This window comes from Peromyscus californicus, unplaced genomic scaffold (genome assembly GCF_007827085.1).
Source record: "Peromyscus californicus insignis strain IS unplaced genomic scaffold, ASM782708v3 Scaffold_33__1_contigs__length_539039, whole genome shotgun sequence".
Classification (NCBI taxonomy): Eukaryota; Metazoa; Chordata; class Mammalia; order Rodentia; family Cricetidae; genus Peromyscus; species Peromyscus californicus.
Window position 1 is genome coordinate 79,714 of NW_026294544.1, and position 22,556 is coordinate 102,269.

Below are 22,556 nucleotides of genomic sequence, written 5' to 3' on the forward strand. Positions count from 1 at the left end.
AGACAGGGTTTCTCTGTGTAGTTTTGCGCCTTTCCTGGGACTCACTTGGTAGCCCAAGCTGGCCTTGAACTCACAGAGATCCGCCTGGCTCTGCTTCCCGAGTGCTGGGATTAAAGGCGTGCGCCACCACCGCCCGGCGGATTTCTTTCTAGTATGTGCTCTTTTATGTACTTGAAGAGTATGCTCTGTTGTACAAAGACTTTGCCACATTGTTTACATTCATAGGGTTTTTCTCCAGTATGACTTCTTTTATGTACTTGAAGATTACTATGATGTGCAAAGGCTTTGCACACACTATTTACAATCATAAGATTTCTCTCCAGTATGTGTTCTTCTATGTACTTGAAGATAACTGTGTTGTGCAAAGGCTTTACCACACTAAATACATTCATATGGTTTCTCTCCAGCATGTGTTCTTTTATGTCTTTGAAGAGCAATGTGACATACCAAGGCTTTACCACAATGATTACATTCATAGGGTTTCTTTCCAGTATATATTCTTTTATGCAATTGAAAAGCATTGTGATAAGCAAAGGCTTTACCACATTCATTACATTCATAGGGTTTCTCGCCAGTGTGTGTTCTTTTATGCTATTGAAGACTATTGTGATATGCAAAGGTTCTACAACACTGATTACATTCATAGGGTTTCTCTCCAGTATGTGTTCGTTTATGCACTTGAAGAGCACCCTGTTGTGCAAAGTCTTTACCACACTGATTACATTCATAGGGTTTCTCTCCAGTATGTGTTCTTTTATGAACTTGAAGATTACTGTGATAATGAAAGGCTTTACCACATTCATTACATTCATAGGGTTTCTCTCCAGTTTGTGTTCTCTTATGCAATTGAAGAGCACCATGTTGTGCAAAGGCTTTACCACACTGATTACATTCAAAGGTTTTCTCTCCAGTATGTGTTCTTTTATGTACTTGAAGATTACTGTGATAATCAAAAGCTTTACCACATTTATTACATTCATATAGTTTCTCTCCAGGATGTGTTCTTTTATGTACTTGAAAGGCACTGGGATGACCAAAGGCTTTATCACATTCATTACATTCATAGGGTTTCTCTATAGTATGTATTCTTTTATGTAATTGAAGAGCACCGTGATAAGCAAAGGCTTCACAACACTGATTACAACCATAGGGTTTCTCTCCAGTATGTGTTCTTTTATGAATTTGAAGTGTACTGTGATGAGCATAGGCTTTACCACACTGATTACATTCATAGGGTTTCTCTCCAGGATGTGATTTTTATGCTTTTGATGCTAACTATCATATACAGAGTCTTTACCATATTGAGTATATACAGGAAGTTTATCTCCAGTTTGGCTTCTTTCATGCCTACAAGGATAATTGGCACATTTAATATTTTACCATAGTCAATATGCTGTTGACTCTTTATATCTTTAAGAATTAATTTTACAATTTTTCCCACACTAAAGAGAAACCTGTTCTTTAGGTTTTATCACTGTGTTTACACACATGTGATATTTACATAGTCCTAGTACTCGAGACTTTTCTGTAGCATGAGTTCATTGATGTCTTAACAAGGAAGCTAGAAAACCAATACTTGTATACTTGAATCAATTTTAACAATTATATTCATGTTGGGAATTCTAATTATTTTCTAAATGCTCTGAGAGTGAGGTATGTTATGTGTTTCCATATCCCTATGCTCATATGGCTTGGATCCATAGTGACATATGATATACATATTAAAGGAAAAATAACAAATATAATATTTCCACATTGAATTCAATTTGACTTTCTATCCTCTTAGATTTGTGGTATAGGGATTAAGTTTTCTCCATGACAATTTCCCCTGACTCGCCTTTTATGTAAACAGCACAGTCACAAAAATTATAAGAGAAATACTGGTTTTAGTATGAACTCTTTGCTTACTAGAATGTTTTTGAGATATACTTATCACCTCTTCACTGTGTACCACTTTTGCAATATGAGTCGTATGAAATAAATGGGTTGGCAGTAATAAAGCATCTCCCTTATGGTGCTATGATTCAAATGGTCACATGTTTTGAGGCATAGTGTCCCTGTCTTCTTTAATAAAAGAATTCCTTGCAAATGCAATTTATCTACCTCAAATTGAAGTTTATGGAGTGTGAAAATTTAATGATCATCAATGCATTTTAAGTGTTACTTATTTACACTGATCCTATTGTTTAAACCTTCCAGGTCATGCCCAGTGGTAGTAGCACATGCCTTTAATCCCAGCACTTGGGAGGCAGAGGCAGGCAGATCTCTGTGAGTTTGAAGCTAGCCTCATCTACAAAAAAAGTTCCAAAAAAGGGGCAAAGCTATGCAGAGAGATACTGTCTCGAAAAACAAAGCAAACAAACAAACAAACAAAAAATAAATAAAACTAAAACAAAAAAACTTCCAGGACACTTTACAATTTCTTCAGAGGCACAATTGTATCAGATAGCACAGAAAAATTACCTTTCATGTCTTCTAGAGCTTTGATGAAGTTCTTCAATATTATGGTCTTTCCAACTGTATCCTAAAATATAATACCAGCAAAGGTATAACATACCATTGAAAACTGTGCAAAATTTAAATCACTATCTGTAGATGTATCCAACCTTCTTATTAAATAATAAACACAGAACCAATGCAAAGAAGAAAGCCAAGAGGTCAGAGCTAAGAGCTAAAACCTTACCCTTCCTCCTGCGGTGGTCCGACCTCTCCGAACCAGAGCTACCCCTGTGTTAAAGTCTTTATACAGAGTTCCTGTCCTGCCTTCTCATTGGTTGTAAACCCAACCACATGACCGCCTCCTCACAGCCTGTCTGTATAGGCCTCCAGGTTTTCCATGATTGGTATTAAGATTAAAAGCATGTGTATCCAATAATGGCTGTATCCCTGAACACACAGAGACTTACCCAGCTCTGCCTACCAAGTGCTGGAATTACAAGCATACGCTACCACTGCCCTGGTTTCCTATGGCTTGCTAATAGCTCTGACCCCCGGGCAACTTTATTTATTAACATACAAATAACATTTTAATACAAATAAAATATCACCATATTTCCCCTTTTCTATTTTAATAAAAAGGAAAAAAAAGAAAAAGCTTATAACTAATATAAGAAAAACTATATACAAAAGTACAATAACTATATGCAATATATACAAGTAATAAATACCTAAACAATGTCTAGTCCATTTGTATTTGACAAATTCAGAGAAAATAATTTCATTATCTATCCTATTTTTGTAAGTCCAAAATGTATCCTAATTAATCTTCAACTATAACTAACTAAACTTCAACTATAACTAACTAATCTTCAACTCCCTCAGAGACCCAAGAAGGAAATAATATTAGCTAACAAAAATAAAAACAGGAAGTGCACATAAGCAACTTCCAAAAAATTTGTGAGTTGACAGAAACAGACAGCTGTCTGGACAGTCACCTGAGGTTTCTCCAAAGTGCTGGGGCATCATCTTCAGCCTATAGGCTTAGCATATCTGACAGACTCATTTGTGAAGTAGGATGTACACAAGGTCAACAGTTCAACCTCACATTGAGTGAGAGTAGTCCATGTACCAGAAACACCTGAATTCCACTAGTGTCATGTCATGATTCAGGATTTTAAATTCTGGAAATTGTTGATGGTTTTTTAATTCAGCTGTCCATTCTTCTTGGCTGTGTATATATGACTTCATCTCAGCATCCCATTCTTCTCCATATCCCTCCATCAAATGCCAGTCTACTATTGAGAGGCGTGAGCTTAGTTACTCTTCAAGAATAACTGTTTCAGCTGCTGTTCCATTGCACATCAGAGGCCATCGGCCCACTGCCTGTTCAGCTGCCTTCGAAGAAAAGGGCACTGTACCTTTTTCGAATTGCGAAGGCCACTTCAGGGATGGTGCCATATTGTCCTGGCCTCTGAAGATGCCTTTTGATAAAGCCCTAAACACACTTGTTTTGGCAAGAATCAGTAATCCTTTGTTTCATGTCCTGTCTGTCCATTTTGTCCTGTTGATTCGAGGATACTTTGTTGTCCAGTGACTAACTTTTGCCACAATGAAAGTTAACTCCATATGCAGTTTCTTCAATGCCCATATTTTCTCTGAAGTAGATTGGTACTGCCAGGAGCCGACATGTCTCATAGTCATAACAAAAAAGAAAAATTTTCTAAGTTATTAAAACATTTTAAATGCCATATTCTGTAGATCTCTGAAGGGTTTGAAGATAACCTGTCTATCTAAAATATATCTACTCAATCTTGAAAACATACCTAATATAACTACAAGTTCTATTACAATATCTAACTACTAACTTTCATTTCTTTATATCCTAATAGTTGGTAATAACATTCAAGGATCAGAAAATTGCATTACATTGTTAGATGAACTGTACAATTAGAAAAATATATATAACATTTTCTAACAATATCAATTTCAATATATATAATTTGTATACAATATAAAACAATCCAATCCAATGTAAAGTATTTACATTTTTCTTTTCTTTCTTTCTTTCTTTTTTTTTTAATAAGAACCTTAAATCTAATCTCCTTTGCTTAGCCTTTTTCCTAACCCTTGACAACAACTTGTAACCAACCCCCCTAATCAATGAAAATTATCCCAGACCCAAAACCCATTAAAAGACCAAAAAAAAAACCAACCGCCCCACACCACCTCTTTGGGAATGTGGGCGTCGTATTCTTGAAATTGCTTCCTGCTGGGTATGGGCGACGGTATCTTTATCCTGAAAGAAAAATTTTAGGTTAATTGTCAAATTCTAGGAAAGGTAAATATATCCTTCGTTATCCAGTCTGTGTATAATGCCAAAATTCAGGGTTTATCTCAAATCCTTATTCAAGTAGTCTTTGAGACTGGATCATCTCAGCTAGCTCTTCTCAAAATTGCTCTGAGCACTTTGTAGTTCAAAGCTGATCTGTAGATGATGTTTGTCAGCTTAGTGATGTTATTATTGTCCACGTGGAATTGTTGTTGTTGTGGGGCCCCATCTTCTTCCTGGAGACTTCAGTTGATGTTAGGCCTAACCGTGATTTCCTGCAAAAAACTGATAAGAGACTCGAACACAAAGACTATATATGCGACTTTTTAGAATTAGTTAGTACTCTATATGACCATTTATATCTTAACAAAGTTTAAAATGTATATATATCTATATATATATTGATCTTGTAAATTTTGATATAAAATTCATACTTTAAGAAAAGTTTAAAGAATCAGAATAGAATCAAAGAGTTGAGATTCGTAATAGAATAGTCCCTTAATTAATTTGGCTTTTCTCCTGTCCCATAGCAGAAGATGGCTCTTTTCTTCTGGCATGATACAGGGAGTTTGCATTTTCCTTTTAACAACATGCTTGAGTTTAAAGAAGGAGAGAGCCATTCTCCAACTCCAAAGTCAGCTTTAAATTTTAATTGAACTGGGACTATTAGAAGTTAAATAGTGTTAAATCTTTAAAGAAAAGCAGAAACAAACATTTAGGAAGACATAAAATTTTTTTAGATAACATACCCATACGCCATTTCACTCTGTTTCTTAGGATAGATGATTTGTTCCTTTTCTTCAGTTGTCTCATTTGTCCAGTGTTCTTCAAATTCGTTAACCTTCATTCACCTAAAAGACAAAAACAAAAACCTTTCCCCAAGGTTTTTTGGGGATGTTCCTTTTTGACAAGTTATCTGATTAAATGAAAAGGCATGTGTTATTGGTGTAAGTTAGTTTAAATTGGATGTTTACGATAGTTGATGAACTATCACCTCCTCTAATTAAGAGGTCTCTCTTGTTCAAATCGAACCTTTATCAATTTTGATGGTACCCACAGCTTATCTTCTCCTGTAGAAATAAAAGCAAAACCTCGTCCCCAACGTAACACATACCCTGGTTTCCATTCTGAGGTCAGCACATCCTTAAAGTATATAGGTTGATTTAATTCTGTAGTTTTTTCTATTATCCAATGTCTCTCTGCAGCTGTTGTTCCTTTCTCATTGGCATTGAGAAAATTCAAAGTTAACAGAGCATTATGGAGTCTATTTCTGGGGGTTTTTGTTACTCCTTTTTGTTTATTTAGCATATCCTTTAGAGTTCTGTTTGATCTTTCTATAACTGCTTGACCTGTAGGATTATGTGGTATACCTGTAACATGGTTTATATTATAATAGGCAAAAAACTGTTTCATTTTAACAGAGACATATGATGGAGCATTATCAGTTTTGATTTGTGCAGGTATACCCATAATGGCCATAACTTCTAGCAAATGAGTGATTACAGAATCAGCTTTTTCAGAACTCAAAGCAGTTGCCCATTGAAATCCTGAATAAGTATTGATAGTGTGGTGTACATATTTCAGTTTTCCAAATTCCGCAAAGTGAAACACGTCCATCTGCCAGATTTCATTCCTCTGAGTACCCTTTGGGTTACATCCTGCTGGTAATGGTGTTTGATTGTAGAAGGAACAAGTAGGACATTTCTTTACTATTTCTTTGGCTTGTTGCCAGGTTATGGAAAAATCCTTTTTTAAACCTTTACTATTTACATGATGTTTTTTATGAAATTCTGAGGCCTCCAGCACATTTCCTATCAATAATTTATCAATCTCATCATTGCCTTGTGCTAGAGGGCCTGGCAGACCAGTATGGGATCGGATGTGAGTTATATATAAAGGATGACTCCTTTTTCTGATTGTATCTTGTAATTGAATAAATAATGAAGTTAATTCTGAAGCATCGTGGATAAATTCTGCAGTCTCAATATGTAATACTACTCTTTCAGCATACTGAGAGTCAGTTACTATATTGAGAGGTTCTGAAAAATCCATTAATACCAACAGAATAGCATACAATTCAGATTTTTTAACTGAATTATAAGGACTTTGAACCACTTTACTTAAATTTTCTGATTTGTAACCTGCCTTTCCTTGTTTGTTGGCATCTGTATAAAATGTACGAACTCCAGATATGGGTTTTTCCCTCACAATTCGAGGCAAGATCCAATCAGCTCTCTTTATAAGATCAATTCTATTGCTTTTGGGATATTTGCTGTTAATTTCTCCCAAAAAATTACTACAAGCTTTTTGCCAAGCTTCATTTTCTATCCATAATTTTTCAATGTCCTCCTTAGTTAAAGGTACGACAATTTCTGCTGGGTCTATTCCTGCTAATTGACGAAGTCTCAATTTTCCTTTCCAAATCAAGTCAGAGATTTTTTCCACATAAGTTTTTAACTTTTTATTTGGTTTATTTGGTAAAAATATCCATTCCAATATAATATCTTCCCTTTGCATTAATATTCCTGTTGGGGAATGCCTAGAAGGTAAAATAACCAAAATGCAATACAGCTTTGGATTAATATGATCTACGTGCCCTTCATGTACTTTCTTTTCTACCAAGGCCAATTCTTTCTCAGCTTCAGGTGATAATTCTCTTGGACTATTTAAGTCCTTATCACCTTCTAAGGTTTTAAACAAATTATTCAGTTCATCATTTTTTACCCCAACAATAGTTCTTAGATGAGAAATGTCTCCAAATAATCTTTGAAAGTCATTAAGAGTCTGTAGTCGATCTCTCCTAATTTGCACTTTTTGAGGTCTAATTTTTTGAAGTTCTATTTTATATCCTAAATATTTAATAGAATCTCCTCTTTGTACCTTTTCTAAAGCAATTTGTAATCCCCAGCAAGGCAAAATTTTCTTTACTTTTTCAAACATTCTTTCTAAAGTATCTGCATTTGAATCAGCTAATAAAATGTCATCCATATAATGATAAATTATAGATTTAGGAAGTTTTTTACATACCACTTCTAATGGCTGTTTTACAAAATATTGGCACAAAGTTGGGCTATTCAACATTCCCTGTGGGAGAACCCTCCATTGAAATCTTTTAACCGGTTGAGAATTATTATAAGTAGGCACTGTGAAAGCAAATCTTTCTCTGTCTTTTTCTTGTAAGGGTATTGAAAAGAAACAGTCTTTTAAATCAATAACTATGAGAGGCCAGCCTTTTGGTAACAGAGTAGGTAAAGGAATTCCAGATTGTAAAGAGCCCATTGGCTGAATTGCTTTGTTAATTGCTCTAAGGTCTGTTACCATTCTCCATTTACCAGATTTTTTTTTATAACAAATACAGGAGAATTCCAAGGGCTGGTTGATTCTTCAATATGATGAGCATTTAACTGTTCTTCCACCAGCTCTTGTAAAGCCTGGAGTTTCTCTGTTGTTAAAGGCCATTGCTGAACCCATACAGGCTTGTCTGTTGACCATTTTAAAGGTAGAGCTGTTAATGTTTTTGGAAGATTATCAGTTGTTGTGCCCTGTTCTTGTATGACATGGATGGCTGGTGAGCACTCATTAGAATAATATCTTTTAATATTTCTCTCAGAAACATGTACTAATTTATGATTTGTTTCTGAGATTGGAGGGATATTAATCTGAGTATTCCATTGTTGTAACAAGTCTCGACCCCACAGGTTCATAGCTATGTTAGCCATATATGGCTTTAATTTTCCTTTCTGTCCTTCTGGACCTATACATTCAAGCCATCTTACACTTTGTTTCACTCTAGATAATGTCCCAATTCCTAAGAGTTGAATGTTTACCTCCTGAAGAGGCCAAGTTGGATGCCAAAATTCTGGTGCAATTATGGTAATGTCAGCACCTGTGTCTACCAGACCGGACAACAAAACACCATTTATTTTTATTGTTAGTTTTGGTCTTTGTTCATTAATAGAAGTTTGCCAAAAAATTTTCTTTATGTTTTTTCCTGTATTTCCTATTTTCTCTGTTTCATCATCTCGACTAACATGATTTATTCCAATAGACATTTGGTTATTTAGTTGCTTTGAGTAGGGGTTTCCTCTACAACTGCAGGAAAGGTTTGAACTGGATTTACTGTGGGGGCCTGCCTGAGGCCCCTCTGGGAGTTTCCCGAAGCTCGAGGCAGAGGGTTACCCTGTCTGTCCCTTGTTGATCTACATTCGTTGGTCCAATGTTTTCCCTTACCACACCTTCTGCATACTCCAGAAGGAAGGGGCATTCTGTTGCCAGTGTTCCTTGAATAAACATTATTTCTAGGAATGACCTGTTTACAATCCCTTTTCAAATGTCCTTGCTTTCCACATCCAAAACATCTAACATTGCTCAAACCTTTTGAAATTGCTTTTCCTACCCACATATCATCATGGTCATAAGCCTCTACATTAACTGTATCTCTAATCCAATCTTCCAAAGGTGCAGATCTTGCCTTTAACGGCCTAATTATTCTTTTGCACGCTGTATTTGCATTCTCAAAGGCTAAAGATTCAATTATTATCTGACTAGCCTCTGAATTCAGGACCATTTTTTGTACTGCTGAAGTCAATCTTTGTAAGAAATCTGTGAAAGATTCTTTGGGGCCCTGTATAACCTTTGTAAATGACTCAGTTTTTTTTCCTGGTTCTTCAACTCTGTCCCATGCATTCAAAGCTGCCGTTTTACATAGAAGTAGGGTTTGGACATCATATGAACACTGTGTTTGTACTGAAGCATATTGGCCTTCGCCAATAAGCTGATCCTGGCAGACTTGTATTCCGCTATCCCTCCATTGTCTTTCTATATTTTTAGCCTCATTACTGAACCACATTTTCCACTGGAGATTTTGTCCGGGTTCAAGAACAGCCTGTGCCAATTCCCGCCAGTCCTTTGGTATAATCCTATTACAAGTTGACCAGGTGTTTAACATTTGCTTTACATATGGGGAGTGCATGCCATAAGATGCTATTGCCTCTTTAAATCTTCGTAAGTCTAACATTTCAACTGGAACCCAAGTATTTTGTTCATTCTCTTCATCAGGTAGCTTCTGTACGGCTACTGGATAAATTAAGGGTGATTGTGTGAAAACTGGCTTTCTTTCTGTAACCTTACGATCCAATTTTGAAACAACTTCACTATTTATTTCTTCTGTCTGAATTTGAATTTCTCTATAATTCATTTTTACCGGTTTAACAAGTTTTTCTAAGACTGTTATCCTGGCACTTAAGTTGACGATCTTTTTAAATAGTAAAATGAGGATAAGAAAAGTAATAAACTGAATAATTCGATCAATATTAATCTTTTCATATAGTTGTTCCATTGTCAGAGTGCCTAAAATTTCAAACAAAGCCCAATTTTCTTCCAATGTACACATAAAGCCCATTTTTTTTAATGTAGAAAAAAATTCTCTTTTAAATAGATATGTTAATTGACTTACCAAGTCTGGGTAGAACAGTAGAATCCCAGGGAATTTCACAGCCACCTGGTGTTCGAGGTGTGAATCCAGAGAGAGAGAGAGAGAGAGAGAGAGAGAGAGAGAGAGAGAGAGAGAGAAAATGTAGCCGCTTGAGCCGAGTCAAGCCTTGGCTTTACAGGCAGGGGCCCTGTTCAGCAGGGCAGGTCTGAGTTGTTTGTAGCAGTTGCAAGTAGCGCCAGCTGTGGGTCAGTCAGGCCTGGGCCCAAGCTAGGCAGCCAGGCCGCCCAGGCTGGAAACCGGACCTGCCGCCAAGCCAAGCCAAGCGGTTTTTAATGAATTCTTGTCACGTTGGGTGCCAAATGTAGATGTATCCAACCTTCTTATTAAATAATAAACACAGAACCAATGCAAAGAAGAAAGCCAAGAGGTCAGAGCTAAGAGCTAAAACCTTACCCTTCCTCCTGCAGTGGTCCTACCTCTCTGAACCAGAGCTACCCCTGTGTTAAAGTCTTTATATAGAGTTCCTGTCCTGCCTTCTCATTGGTTGTAAACCCAACCACATGACCGCCTCCTCACAGCCTGTCTGTATAGGCCTCCAGGTTTTCCATGAATGGTATTAAGATTAAAAGCATGTGTATCCAATAATGGCTGTATCCCTGAACACACAGAGACTTACCCAGCTCTGCCTACCAAGTGCTGGAATTACAAGCGTACGCTACCACTGCCCTGCTTTCCTATGGCTTGCTAATAGCTCTGACCCCCGGGCAACTTTATTTATTAACATACAAATAATATTTTAATACAAATAAAATATCACCATAACTATCTTCAATGAACATTAGAATTATGACTGATTTACTTACCGCTATCTTCTTTTTACAATCAAATTACAGAAGAGCATCAACAACCAAGAAACAGTTGCACCTTTATTTTAAATCATGAAGGAAATTTCAGTGTTACCTATAATAGTGAGGTTCCAGTAGTTCTCCAGTATCACATCTTTGTAGAGATTCTTCTGGGAAGGATCCAGCAAAGTCCACTCTTCCCAAGTGAAACCAATATGCACATCATCATAAGTCACTGCATTCTAAAATATCCCATACATGTGTAAAACAGAAAGTATGCCACTGACAACATTGTAAATGTGTACTTATTTTACTGTATATTAATATAATTCTGGTGCTTCCCACCAGCCATTTCATGACATAAACATTATAATGTAATCATCATGTCACTTTAGAAGTATAGTGAATAGGAGGGTCACCTCTGTCATTTTGGTACCCTTTGAAGGGGCTATCATCTTGCTAGGGAAATGCATAATAACAGTGAAACACAGAAACAGATCAATAGTACCAAATAACATGAGAGAAGTTGTATGAACAAATACTAGCTAAAAAAGAAAAATAAGATGGACAAACTGGGTGTATTGACTCACATCTTTAACCTCAGCACTCAGAATGCAAAGGCTGGTGACTCTGAATTGAATGCCAGCCTAGTGTATGCAATCACGTCCAGAAGAACATTTTAAAACCCTGTCTCCCATGCTAAAAATCTATCAAACAAAAAAGTTAGATAGAACTCATAGGTTTTTAATAAAGTTCCTACAAAGTGTTAAGCATTCACTCCAGTTCTGTATTCATCTACGAGTAACCTGAAGTGCCACAATTTAAACTGTAACATCAATTAGATTTTACTAAAAAGGCACGACATGTTGTAACAGTAATAAATGGACAGATAAAAACATTAGCTGCGCCAATGTTGATCATAAATAATCAACACAGGGCAGAAGAGATGACACAGTAGTAAAGAGCTATTGCTTGTCTTGCATGTAGGTGGGCTCAATTGCCAGTACTTACATGCGGGACCACATCAATCCATTATTCAAAGTTCAGGGTTCATGAGACCATATTTTAAACACTGAGGGGACCAGGTCCCCATGTGGTGGATATCCATTCATACAGGAAATTATTCAAACTCATTTAAAAATTCACAGAAATACAAAAAACAAAACAGAAAGGAAGCAGGACATGTACCTACAATCCAATGACTCAGAAGGCTCATGCAGTATTAATGTCACTAATACATGCCATCCTGAGAAAGAGAGTGATACCTTCTGCCAAATTTTAAAATTCAAAATATGGTGGAAGCTCAGTACAACAGACTATCTTTGACATGTACATCCCAGGACCATCATCCAATCATGTAAAAATAAAAGTACCAGAAATGTTGGTCCACCTTTAATCCCAGGACTTGAGTACCAGAGATAGGGGAATGTCTGAGTTAGTGGTCAGGCTGGTGTACAGAGGTCCTTTCAGGACAGCTAAGGCTACACGGACAAACCTTTTCTTCATAAACAAACAAACAAAAAAGTTAAAAGAGCAAGCTACCAAACTGAAGTAGCACTGAATAGCAATTACTTCTATATTATCTTATGTGATTTAGAGTCTATAATGGCAGTGAAAGCATGACAATGTAAGGAAGCTGGCTGATTTGTATCAATCACAGCAGAGTAGATGCAAACAATAGGAAATTTGTTGAGAATGTAGTGACAAATATCACACCCCTAGTGAGCAATTTCATCCAGAAACCCCCCCCTTACTAAAGGTTTCACCAGCAATAGAAAGAAAGGCACCAAGGAGAAACAAATGTTAAAATACATGATAGTATCTGGGAGATTTTTCACTTAGTCAACTATATTCTGACCCAAGTCATTATAGGCTCATGGTCATCCATGTAGAAAATGCACTTAGTCACTTCAATAGTCCTCATAGTCTGTAATAGACTGCTCCTACACTGTTCAAATGTTCAAAGTCTCTTCTCAAACTCAATACACTTTCTTGACAGTCACATCTTGTAAAATGAAAAAGCAAGTTCCATCTCTGGCACAGAATATCATTCACATTCCCAAACATAGAAATGTAGACACAGGGAAGATTGGACCAAGGCAAGACTGAAACACAGCAGGAAAAATATCAAATCATGTAATCTGTCTCAGATGTACGGTGCTCAATTTTCAAAGGGCTTAGGTGGCTCTGTCCTTGAAACTTGTCATACATTTCTTTGTTTACTTCAACTAACTACATGTAGCGAGGGCTCCATTGAAGATGTCTCATAGCTTAGGTATATCACCATCTTGTGGTCACAAAAGGGAACCCAGGCTGTTCTAAAATATTATTTTAATGTGTGTTGTATTTGTTTATGCCATAGAACATTTGTTTTAATGATGTGAAGATTTGTTGCATTCTTTTATGTTCCATTTATTTAACTCTGTGAAGGTGTGATACTTCTATAGCCTGTCTAAAAAATTTCATTAGTCTAATAAATAGCTTAATGGCCAATAGCTTTGCAGGGAAGGATAGGCAGGACCAGCAGGCTCAAAGAATAAATAAGAGGAGAAATATGGGAGGAAAAAAAAAGAAGAAAGAAAAGCAGAACACCAGGGGACAGCCACCAAGCTACACAGAAAACCACAAAATAAGAAATAAAGAAAGGTATACAGAATAGAGGAAGACAAAAGCCCAGAAGCAAAAGGTAGATGGAATAATTTAAGTTAAACAAATGTCTAGAAACAAATCAAGCTAAGGCTTATCTTTATAAGAAAGAATAAGCTTCCATGTGTGTAATTTTTGAGAACCCGGTAGCAGGCCCCCTAAAGAGTTAAGAATTTAAAAAGAAAGAAAGAAAGAGAAACAATTACCAACATTAGTCTTCGATCCTCACAGCTTCATGCAATGACCTCTCCCAGTCTCCTTACTGGGTTTCTGCCTCTGCCAAAGATAGATGCCTGCAACAATGCTGAATTATAAGCATAGAATAAGAATTCATGATCTTAAGTTTTCATTCTTTCTTATTTCCAGGACCAGCACAATATGGGTGATCCTGCAAAGTTTGATTTCTTAAATGGGATGAACACTAACATGCATTGACCACAGGTAAATTGGGTTTTTTTATGGAGATGCTTCCTGGGACTAGGATTCACTTTGCTTACTCCTTCCACAAATAGGAGTTTTAATAGGATGGAGTCTTAACCTTAGGGTACTTTGCTAGACTTGTATTCTATAGCAAAAGTCTTCTCTATAATGGTGACAAAATCTTTGAAATTCCCTGTCTGTTTCAGCATTTGACTGCCATCTGATACTACCTTTTCATTTTCATTTATTTCTGCCCCACTTGTTTTATTTTCACTCTGGACCTGAATGACTCATCAGTAATAGCCATCCAACAGATTCAATATTCCATGTAAGAAATTAGCCCATTATCTTTTAATTCTTCTTTGCTACATATCCAGGACATAGGCAATATAAGAAAGATTTTGGATCCAAAATATCATATAAATGATGTTTAGCTTAATTTTTTTATGGAGTCTACCTACTTGCAGTTGAAATCCTATGATCTCAATCTCCACTTTCTGCCATTAATCTTAACATTCCCATCTTCCTGTTCCTAACAGAACAGCCAGTTGAGTACTATGAACAACTTTCTATGGTTTTGCCACCTAAAGTCTTCATATTATCCACATTATTTCAAAAGACAATATTCCCATGATCTGCCTAGCAATAAAATCACTTTTGTTGTTTCCTTTTTTATTCTAACTTTCTTTTATCTTTCTGTGATTAAATCCTCTAACCAAAAACATCTCTGGCAATGAATGTGTTTATTTTACTAATTGTGTCAGATCACACTCCATTATTTTAGGAGCTTAAGACAGAAACTAAAGCAAACAATTGAAAAAAACATGGGCTAAGATTGCTTCCTGGCTTTCTCTCTGGCCTAGTCACTGTCTCATGCTTAGATAACTCCATTTTCTAGCTGAGGACACTTTCTTTAGCAATACTGTGAACCTACGTGGTTGAGTATTTCCATTTTAGTCATCAATAAATGCAATCTCTCACAGACATAACAATTTCTGGCTATAACAAATTAAGTCACTATGAACATAGTTGAGCAAGTGTCTTTGAGGTAGAAGGGAGGGACACCTTTTAAGTATATGCCCAAGAGTGGTATAGCTGGGTGTTGAGGTGGATTGATTTCCAATTATCTTAAGATTGCCTCTTGATTTCCACAGTGACTGTGCAGGTTTTCACTTGGAACAGCAATGAATCCCCTTGTTCCAGTTGCTTGCCAGCTTTAACTGTCAATTGTGTTAATGATCTTAACCGTTCTGACAGGTGTAAGATGAAATCTCAAAATAATTTTGATAAGCTTTTCTTTGATGGTTAAGGATGCTGAATATTTCTTCAAGTGTTTCTCAGGTATTTTAGATTTCTCTATTGAGAATTCTCTTTAGAGGTGCACCCCATGATAATTGGATTGCTCAGTTTGTTATTTCTTGAGTTCTTTACTATATTGAGTAAGGAAACCTAGAAGCACATAGAAAAACATGGTATATACTCACTTATAAGTGGGTATTAGTAGTTAAGTAAAGTATAATCACAGTAAATTATGGTAGAATGCATAGATGCAGAGAGGCTAAGTAATAAGAACGGCTCTAGGGAAGATGCATAGATCTTCCTGAGAAGGAGAAATAGATTTGGTGGGTGCACTGGAGGCAAGTGATGATGGTAACAGGAGGCTGCAGATGAATAAGGAAGGGATAAGGGGAAAGACAGGGAGAGTTGACTAGAATAGGGGAGCTTTCAGCAATGGATGTGGAATCAGTTCTGTGCAAACTTCCTGGAACATATGAGGGTGACCTCAATGAGGACTCCTTGTTATAAATAATACAGAGGATAAAAAAAACCTTTAGACTAAAGCTGTGGAACCTGTATGGTACTGGATTAGGTTCTCTGCATAATTTAGAGAGTTATGCATCTTTATCTGTTCAAGAGGCTGCAGGGAGTGGGATCATGGCCTATCCCTGGTGCATGAGCTGATGTTTTGGAGCTTACTACCTATGGAGGGACACCTTGCAAACCCTTGATAAATAGGAAAGAGACTTGGAACTGCCTCAACTGAATGTACCAAGCTTTACTTACTTCTCATGGGAGGCCTTACATTTTTGGAGGAGGGAATGGAGGGTCAGTAGGGGGAAACGCTTGGGAATAGTGGGAGGAGCGATGAAAGGGACATCTGAGAATGGTATGTAAATTTTTTTTTAAATTATTAAATAAAGAAAGAACTTAAAGCAAAAAAGTAATAAAATTAAATAGGGGAAAAGGCTGGAAATAACCAAGAATGATAGGATTCTAATAAAACTTAAACCACAAAACCTCACTGGCTGGCACTAGCCCTCTGCAATACAGTTCTGTTCTTTGCCAATAATAGAATATGGATAGGGCTATAAGAGCTGTTTCATGAAAGTTGGAGAGATTTGCTTGAATCATTCTGATGTTTTAACTTTGTAGAAAATATTTCTGATTATTAAGAGGATCTCATTCTCTTTTTTTTTTTTTTTTTTGGTTTTTTGAGACAGGGTTTCTCTGTGTAGCTTTGCGCCTGTCCTGGAACTCACTTGTTAACCCAGGCTGGCCTCAAACTCACAGAGATCCGCCTGGCTCTGCCTCCCGATTGCTGGGATTAAAGGCGTGCGCCACCACTGCCTGGCTCATTCTCTTATAATAAAGAAAAGGAGAAATGTTAGGATCACTTGGACAGCATTTTGTTTCCTGTGACTGATGATTGGTGGTAACCCCACATCAGAGTGAGAAAATGAAACCTTTTCTAAACCAAATGCAAGATAACAGATTTCTACAGATTCAGTGTATACCTACAGCAACTTGTTTTACCCTACTTGCTTTATAAGTCACAAGCACTTCTGAAAACAAGTTGTTTGTCACTATTTTTATATATGTTTCTGCATGAGAGAGAATGCCTTCTGTATGTACACACGTGACATACAAAATTAGAGGGTGCCACATCCACTGGAACTGGACTAGTAGAGTTATGAGCCTCCCAACTTGAGTGTAGGTATCTGAACTCAGGTCAGCACCAAGAAGAAAATGTGCTGAGCCACCTGCCAAGACACATAAGACTTTTTACCCTATAAACCAAAAGTCTTTTACAGATAAACAACAACAAGAACAACAAAACCTAAATAAATAAAGAAGTAACTTAATGATCCTTGGGAACATGATGCATCAAAATTAAGATGTTGCTTAAGATAAATCTGAAGCTCAAAAAGAAAATAATCCAATAACAATGCCCAACAATTTATAGCAGGAAAGCTGATTACAAAGCTGTATTCACAATAGAAACCCTCAGAATGATCACTTGAAAAATAATAGACATATTAATATAATATGAATTCTAAACTTACCACAACATTACAACAACCAAGAATGTGATACAATATTTGTAAAATAATAAAGAGAATACAGAGAAAAAGCCAAGAAGAAAGGAAAATATAATAACTATTAATCAAAAGACCAAAGGAAACTTAACCAAGAAAAGTGTGATCTTGACCAATGTTACCCAGCTATCAATGATTCTATGTGCATTGAAATTAAATAAGCACAGACTTTACAACTACTACAAAATTTAATCAGATTGATGCTTGAGCAATTGTTTCATACCCTCAATCCACTAATATTTCTTACAAAGATAGAGCCCAATGCTCTAGGAATCTTGCTGCCTCCTTTTGATTTCAGGGAAAGCCAGCCCCAGAGATGTTCAATTCTAAAACAACATGGAAGAATAATTTTAAATCTGCTTTCTGTCATATGAATTATGACACAAGATGTGGATTCTACCTTATCTACTTGGCCAACACCATGCACACCACAGAAACCTCTGCAGCTCAGAAATACCTTTTATCCCTTGGAACTAAACTTTACTAAAGCACACTAGTGCAGCTGGTGGTAGCAGAAAGTTAGAAGCATTCTAATCACTTATTGCTGAAAAACAATCCACACCACCATCTTTCAATCATTTTCTAAATTACTGGAAATAATTATAAGACAAATCTGAAAGTGGAATGCAATATTCAGTACTTCTAGAAGCCAGACCTCCAGTTTTCCAATCTGTCTTCCCACTGCACACCAAAAGCAGTGCCCATGTGTGCACACTAGACAGTGATATTACAAGAATAATAGTCTCCCATGCCAGGATTGCAGTCCCTCTACCCATGAAATCCATTCACACTAGGGCTCAAAGTACAAGGATCACTGCCCAGGTCAGTACATGGACCAACAGAACCAGTCTGGCTCATGGTCCATCCAAATACCAAAAATAATAACAGCTCAACACACCTTCTCTGAATACCCTATCCTCACCATGGCATAGCTTGTGGATTTCCTTACAACTCATTACAGGTGAAGCAAAGGATACTCTAGGGAAGAGTCTGAAAATTACCTGCCACTCTGACTACTGATTGCAAAGCATTCTTAAAGTTCCTCATTGGCTAGGGCCATACAGCTGGGCCTCAGAATATTAGCAGCTCACCTACTGGGAGAACAGAGATCAAGTGACTCAGAGAGCACAGTTCTTACAGCTCTGCTCTTCCAGCCCAGCAGAAAGGGACCTAGTCTAGAGAGTTTCTATATTTTTAGACATTCTTTTACTCTCTTAGAGCATAGCCTTTTCCTCATCCAAAGCACAGGTTCCTTTGTGTTCACAATCCATTAAACACTCAATGTACAGTGCAGCCAACCCATTGCCTCATAGCTGGGAATTGTGTAGCCAAACAAAGGTCACATTTACACTGTGACTGTTGTTTTGCATAACAGTTGTTAAAGAAAAATGAGGCCAAAGAGGGAAAAAACAGGCCATGAATTAGAAAACAATGTTATGGCTAGGAGGCAGGAAAGAGAATGTGGATATGAGACAGTTATGATCTCCAAAAATTATTCTGAAAAGTTGAAACGGACTTTATGGCCACATGCTCCACAGTCTAGTGATTTGTATTAGATGACATGGAAGATTTCTCAAATCTTTTATCTCTGGGTGTACATCTAAAACCTGAAAACAGTCCTGTTAGCCATGGCCACACAATTTTACCCACATCTATTTTTATTGAACTACTGTAGCTATAGCAATTTTTTTCAAGATAAGGTCAGTCCTTTATCCAGATTCTTTATTGTCCTTGCCTGTGGACCTCAAGAAAGAGTGAAATAGGACATTTATGGGACATCTAAATTTGATTACCTAATTCCACATTGCTATTCCCATGTACTGTTAAAGCAAGAAATCTGTCAACCCCCATCCTGCCTCTCTCCTTCTGCACTGTGACTCCAGCAGTTTCAAAGTTGGCCAATGAACTCAATTATTGCACAGTCCCTCTTCATTTGTAAATCTCAACTAAAAGCCAGAGAGATTGGAGGTCACTCACTAGCTGGTATATTTTTCCTTCTCACTGAATAGTAAAGGCCCAGAATGGAAGGAGTGGCAGGACTTTCGTTCCAGCACTGGACAGCAGAGGCAGGATTAGGTGTTCAAATCAGTTCTTACTTACATAAAATGTAGAAAGCCTAACCTAAAGGAGACATTGTTCTACACAGAAATCTATAATCAACATCACTTGAGAGAAAAGGAATAAAACTATTGATTACCTAGAGACACTGGAAAACAGAAACAGAGATAAGAGCATTAATGCATTAAAAGAAAGTGTTAAGAATGATACCAGTAAGTAATTTTTAAAATGATAAATTAATGTATTTGTAAGATAAACAAGCTTAGTTGTATTAATTTTAAAAAGGATAGGCCCCCAGCTAAAGTCGTGCTGGGAACAAGAAAAATGGGCCTTGGTGGTTCGTGTTACTGGAGCTGTATCCATGCCAGTGGATGTCCACACACTCCAGGAGAGAATTTGACATTGTTGCCACCACTGTTGATGTTATAGCAATGGTGGCCACCGCTGCTACTCTTTCTGGGATTGCCATTTCATAATTGCTTACTACAGCTAGCACAGCGGAGATCCTGGCAACAAAAGTAGCTACCACAGTTAGTTAATCTTCCATTCTATTGGGCATGATAAATTTAATTCAGTAGTTATAATCATCTCAATTGTCTTTGAAAATTATAAATTTATAAACTCAAGTTCCATTTGCTTTTGGGATACTATCTTACAAGGACTCCAACGTACATTATGGCTCATTAAGGAAGGGAAGGTCTCAGTTGCCTTTAGCATACTGGCTATGGTTGTGGTAGGATCTCTGTTGGTCTTTTCTGTGTCGAACACACAGATTGCAAGCCCAGTGCCACTTTGAGATTTTTGGCAGCAGTTAACTCTGCAGCTCACACACGACTGAGCCTGTATGATAATGAGTATTCAGAGATGGGTAATACCTGGGGGGCACTCACCAAGCTAAGACAGAGCACCTCTGTGGCCTGGGCAGGCATTTCCATGTCGAGTAAGGTGACCTGCTGACATTCCACGCAACCCAAGTCAGAAGCTCATTTTTTAATAAAAGGGGGACCTGTAGGGCTCTGGACCCCGTTTTGGGTAACTGTTGCCTTGCTTGTGGACCTTGACCTTGATATCCTCCCTATGCTAATTCCCTGCCAAGTTCCACCCTCTTGAATGCTTAAGGGAAGTTCCTTGTCTGTATATCCTGAATAATGGGCATTAACAGCTTAGATGCAAGATTGTAAAACATCAGTAGCAAACTTCTGCCCTCTGGGGTTCTCCCATTGTGCTGTAAGCCTGTATTTAAGACCTCCTCCCTCCTTCAATAAATGACATTTGGCATTTAAAATTAATAAATATATATAATATATATACATATAATTGAATGAATACTGCAAATGTAATCTATGAATACCAGAAATGTGATTAATATCATGAGTGTAATTAGTGAATATCATGAGTGTAATGTAAAAAATAAAAAATAAAAAAAAGGATAGGCCCTCCCCTAGTAGAGGGAATGTCATTAATATGAGAGTGATTGATCTTGCCCATACATATGTTGGCTGCTGAGATCTATAACTTGACACACAGAGTTACAGTCAATGGTCTGTTCAAAAACATCTGAGCTGACATAACTGTGTCAAGCAGGATCAAACATACCTACACAGGAATGTTGCCTAATTGCAAATTCAACATTCATTGGCTCAAAATGATGTTTCCAAACTACACCACACAACCTGGTGTGTGATGATTCATGTGACATGAATTAAAACATACTTGGAAATTATAAAATAACTTTTTCTACTACAGTCAGGTCCTTTTTCATAATAGTGACCCCAGTAGCTGATTGCCTCCCCTGCTTCCCCTGCAGTGTACACAATACCTTCTATTTAATTGGAGTCGGAAGCAATGCTCACATGTGAAAGATTTTTTTCCTGTGACTGCATTCTATTGTCAACTACATGACTCAAATGGATCATGGTAAAACTCTGTGATGGTACAGTCATTTAAGAATTTGAAGGTGTAGTATAGAGAACAGCAAGATCATTAACCCAGGGAGAAGCAGAATAGAAGCAAGGCCACCAGAGTGAGCATAAGAGAGCTTGTCTCAGAAACAGTTTTCTAATAGGATGGAAATACAGCTGTCCTAGAATTAATATTCCTTCCCATGGACAAATCACTTCACATGCTTAGGATATTATTAAAAAAATATTTTAATTATAGTATTCATCCATATCCAGCAAATGCTCAAGGAGAATACAGCCTAGGGACAGTTTACATTGAACATGTGCTGCCATCCTTATGTCTTTTAGCTTCATGCTCCAGGTTGCACTTTGAACAATTTAAATAGAGACAGGCAACTTGTAGGTCTAGCCATTTAGGCTGATGGGTTAGTTACACAGCAAAAATAGGAGGCTAATCAAACAATGTTGCCAAAGGGACCACAGGGCATCTCAAGAACATTACTGAGTAAACCCTCCAGGGTCTTGGGCCTGATAGATAATCATAGCTCCATGTGAGATCTGAGGTACCCCATCACAAAGGTCCTGGTTCCAGACTACTACCAGCTCTCCAAAATATATTCCTGGTTTTAGGGTAGGAGTTCTTTTTTTTGTCAATATATTAGGCCCTTAGTGAAAGCTCCCAAAGCCTAGCCCCCAGGCTGTTACTAGCTGTCCCAAGAAAGTTCCTCCTCCTTGCCTGAGGGCCTACATGAAAGACTTGCTTAATCAAGCCAGTCCTTAACACAAGTGTTTTTCTTTTCAAATAATTGTCACCTGGTGTCATATTGCCCATCTGGCAAAATTAGGCTTTTCTCAAGAAGAAACCTGGAACTTTATAGCAAATCAGACCTTATATTTGCTTGTGACCCTGTAATGCCTCAATAAGTAGCTTGTTAGAATCTCATACTTTTATATAGCATTGGGCCTAGTGGCTGATTGTATATCAGAGGTGGATCCTTTGTGTTGATTTGGAGTCAAATGTCTGGACAATCCTGAAGAATAAATGTGTATCCTACTCTCCTAATCTCTAAGAGGCCTAGCTAAAATATACTTATCTTTGGGGTGTTT

The 22,556-nt window shown here is 37.2% G+C and overlaps 1 pseudogene; it reads right to left on the bottom strand.

The window, feature by feature from the left end:
• Positions 1-233: 233 nt before the first annotated feature.
• The window catches only part of LOC128121190 (zinc finger protein 120-like), a 31,600-nt pseudogene continuing 9,277 nt past the window's right edge, over positions 234-22,556 (bottom strand).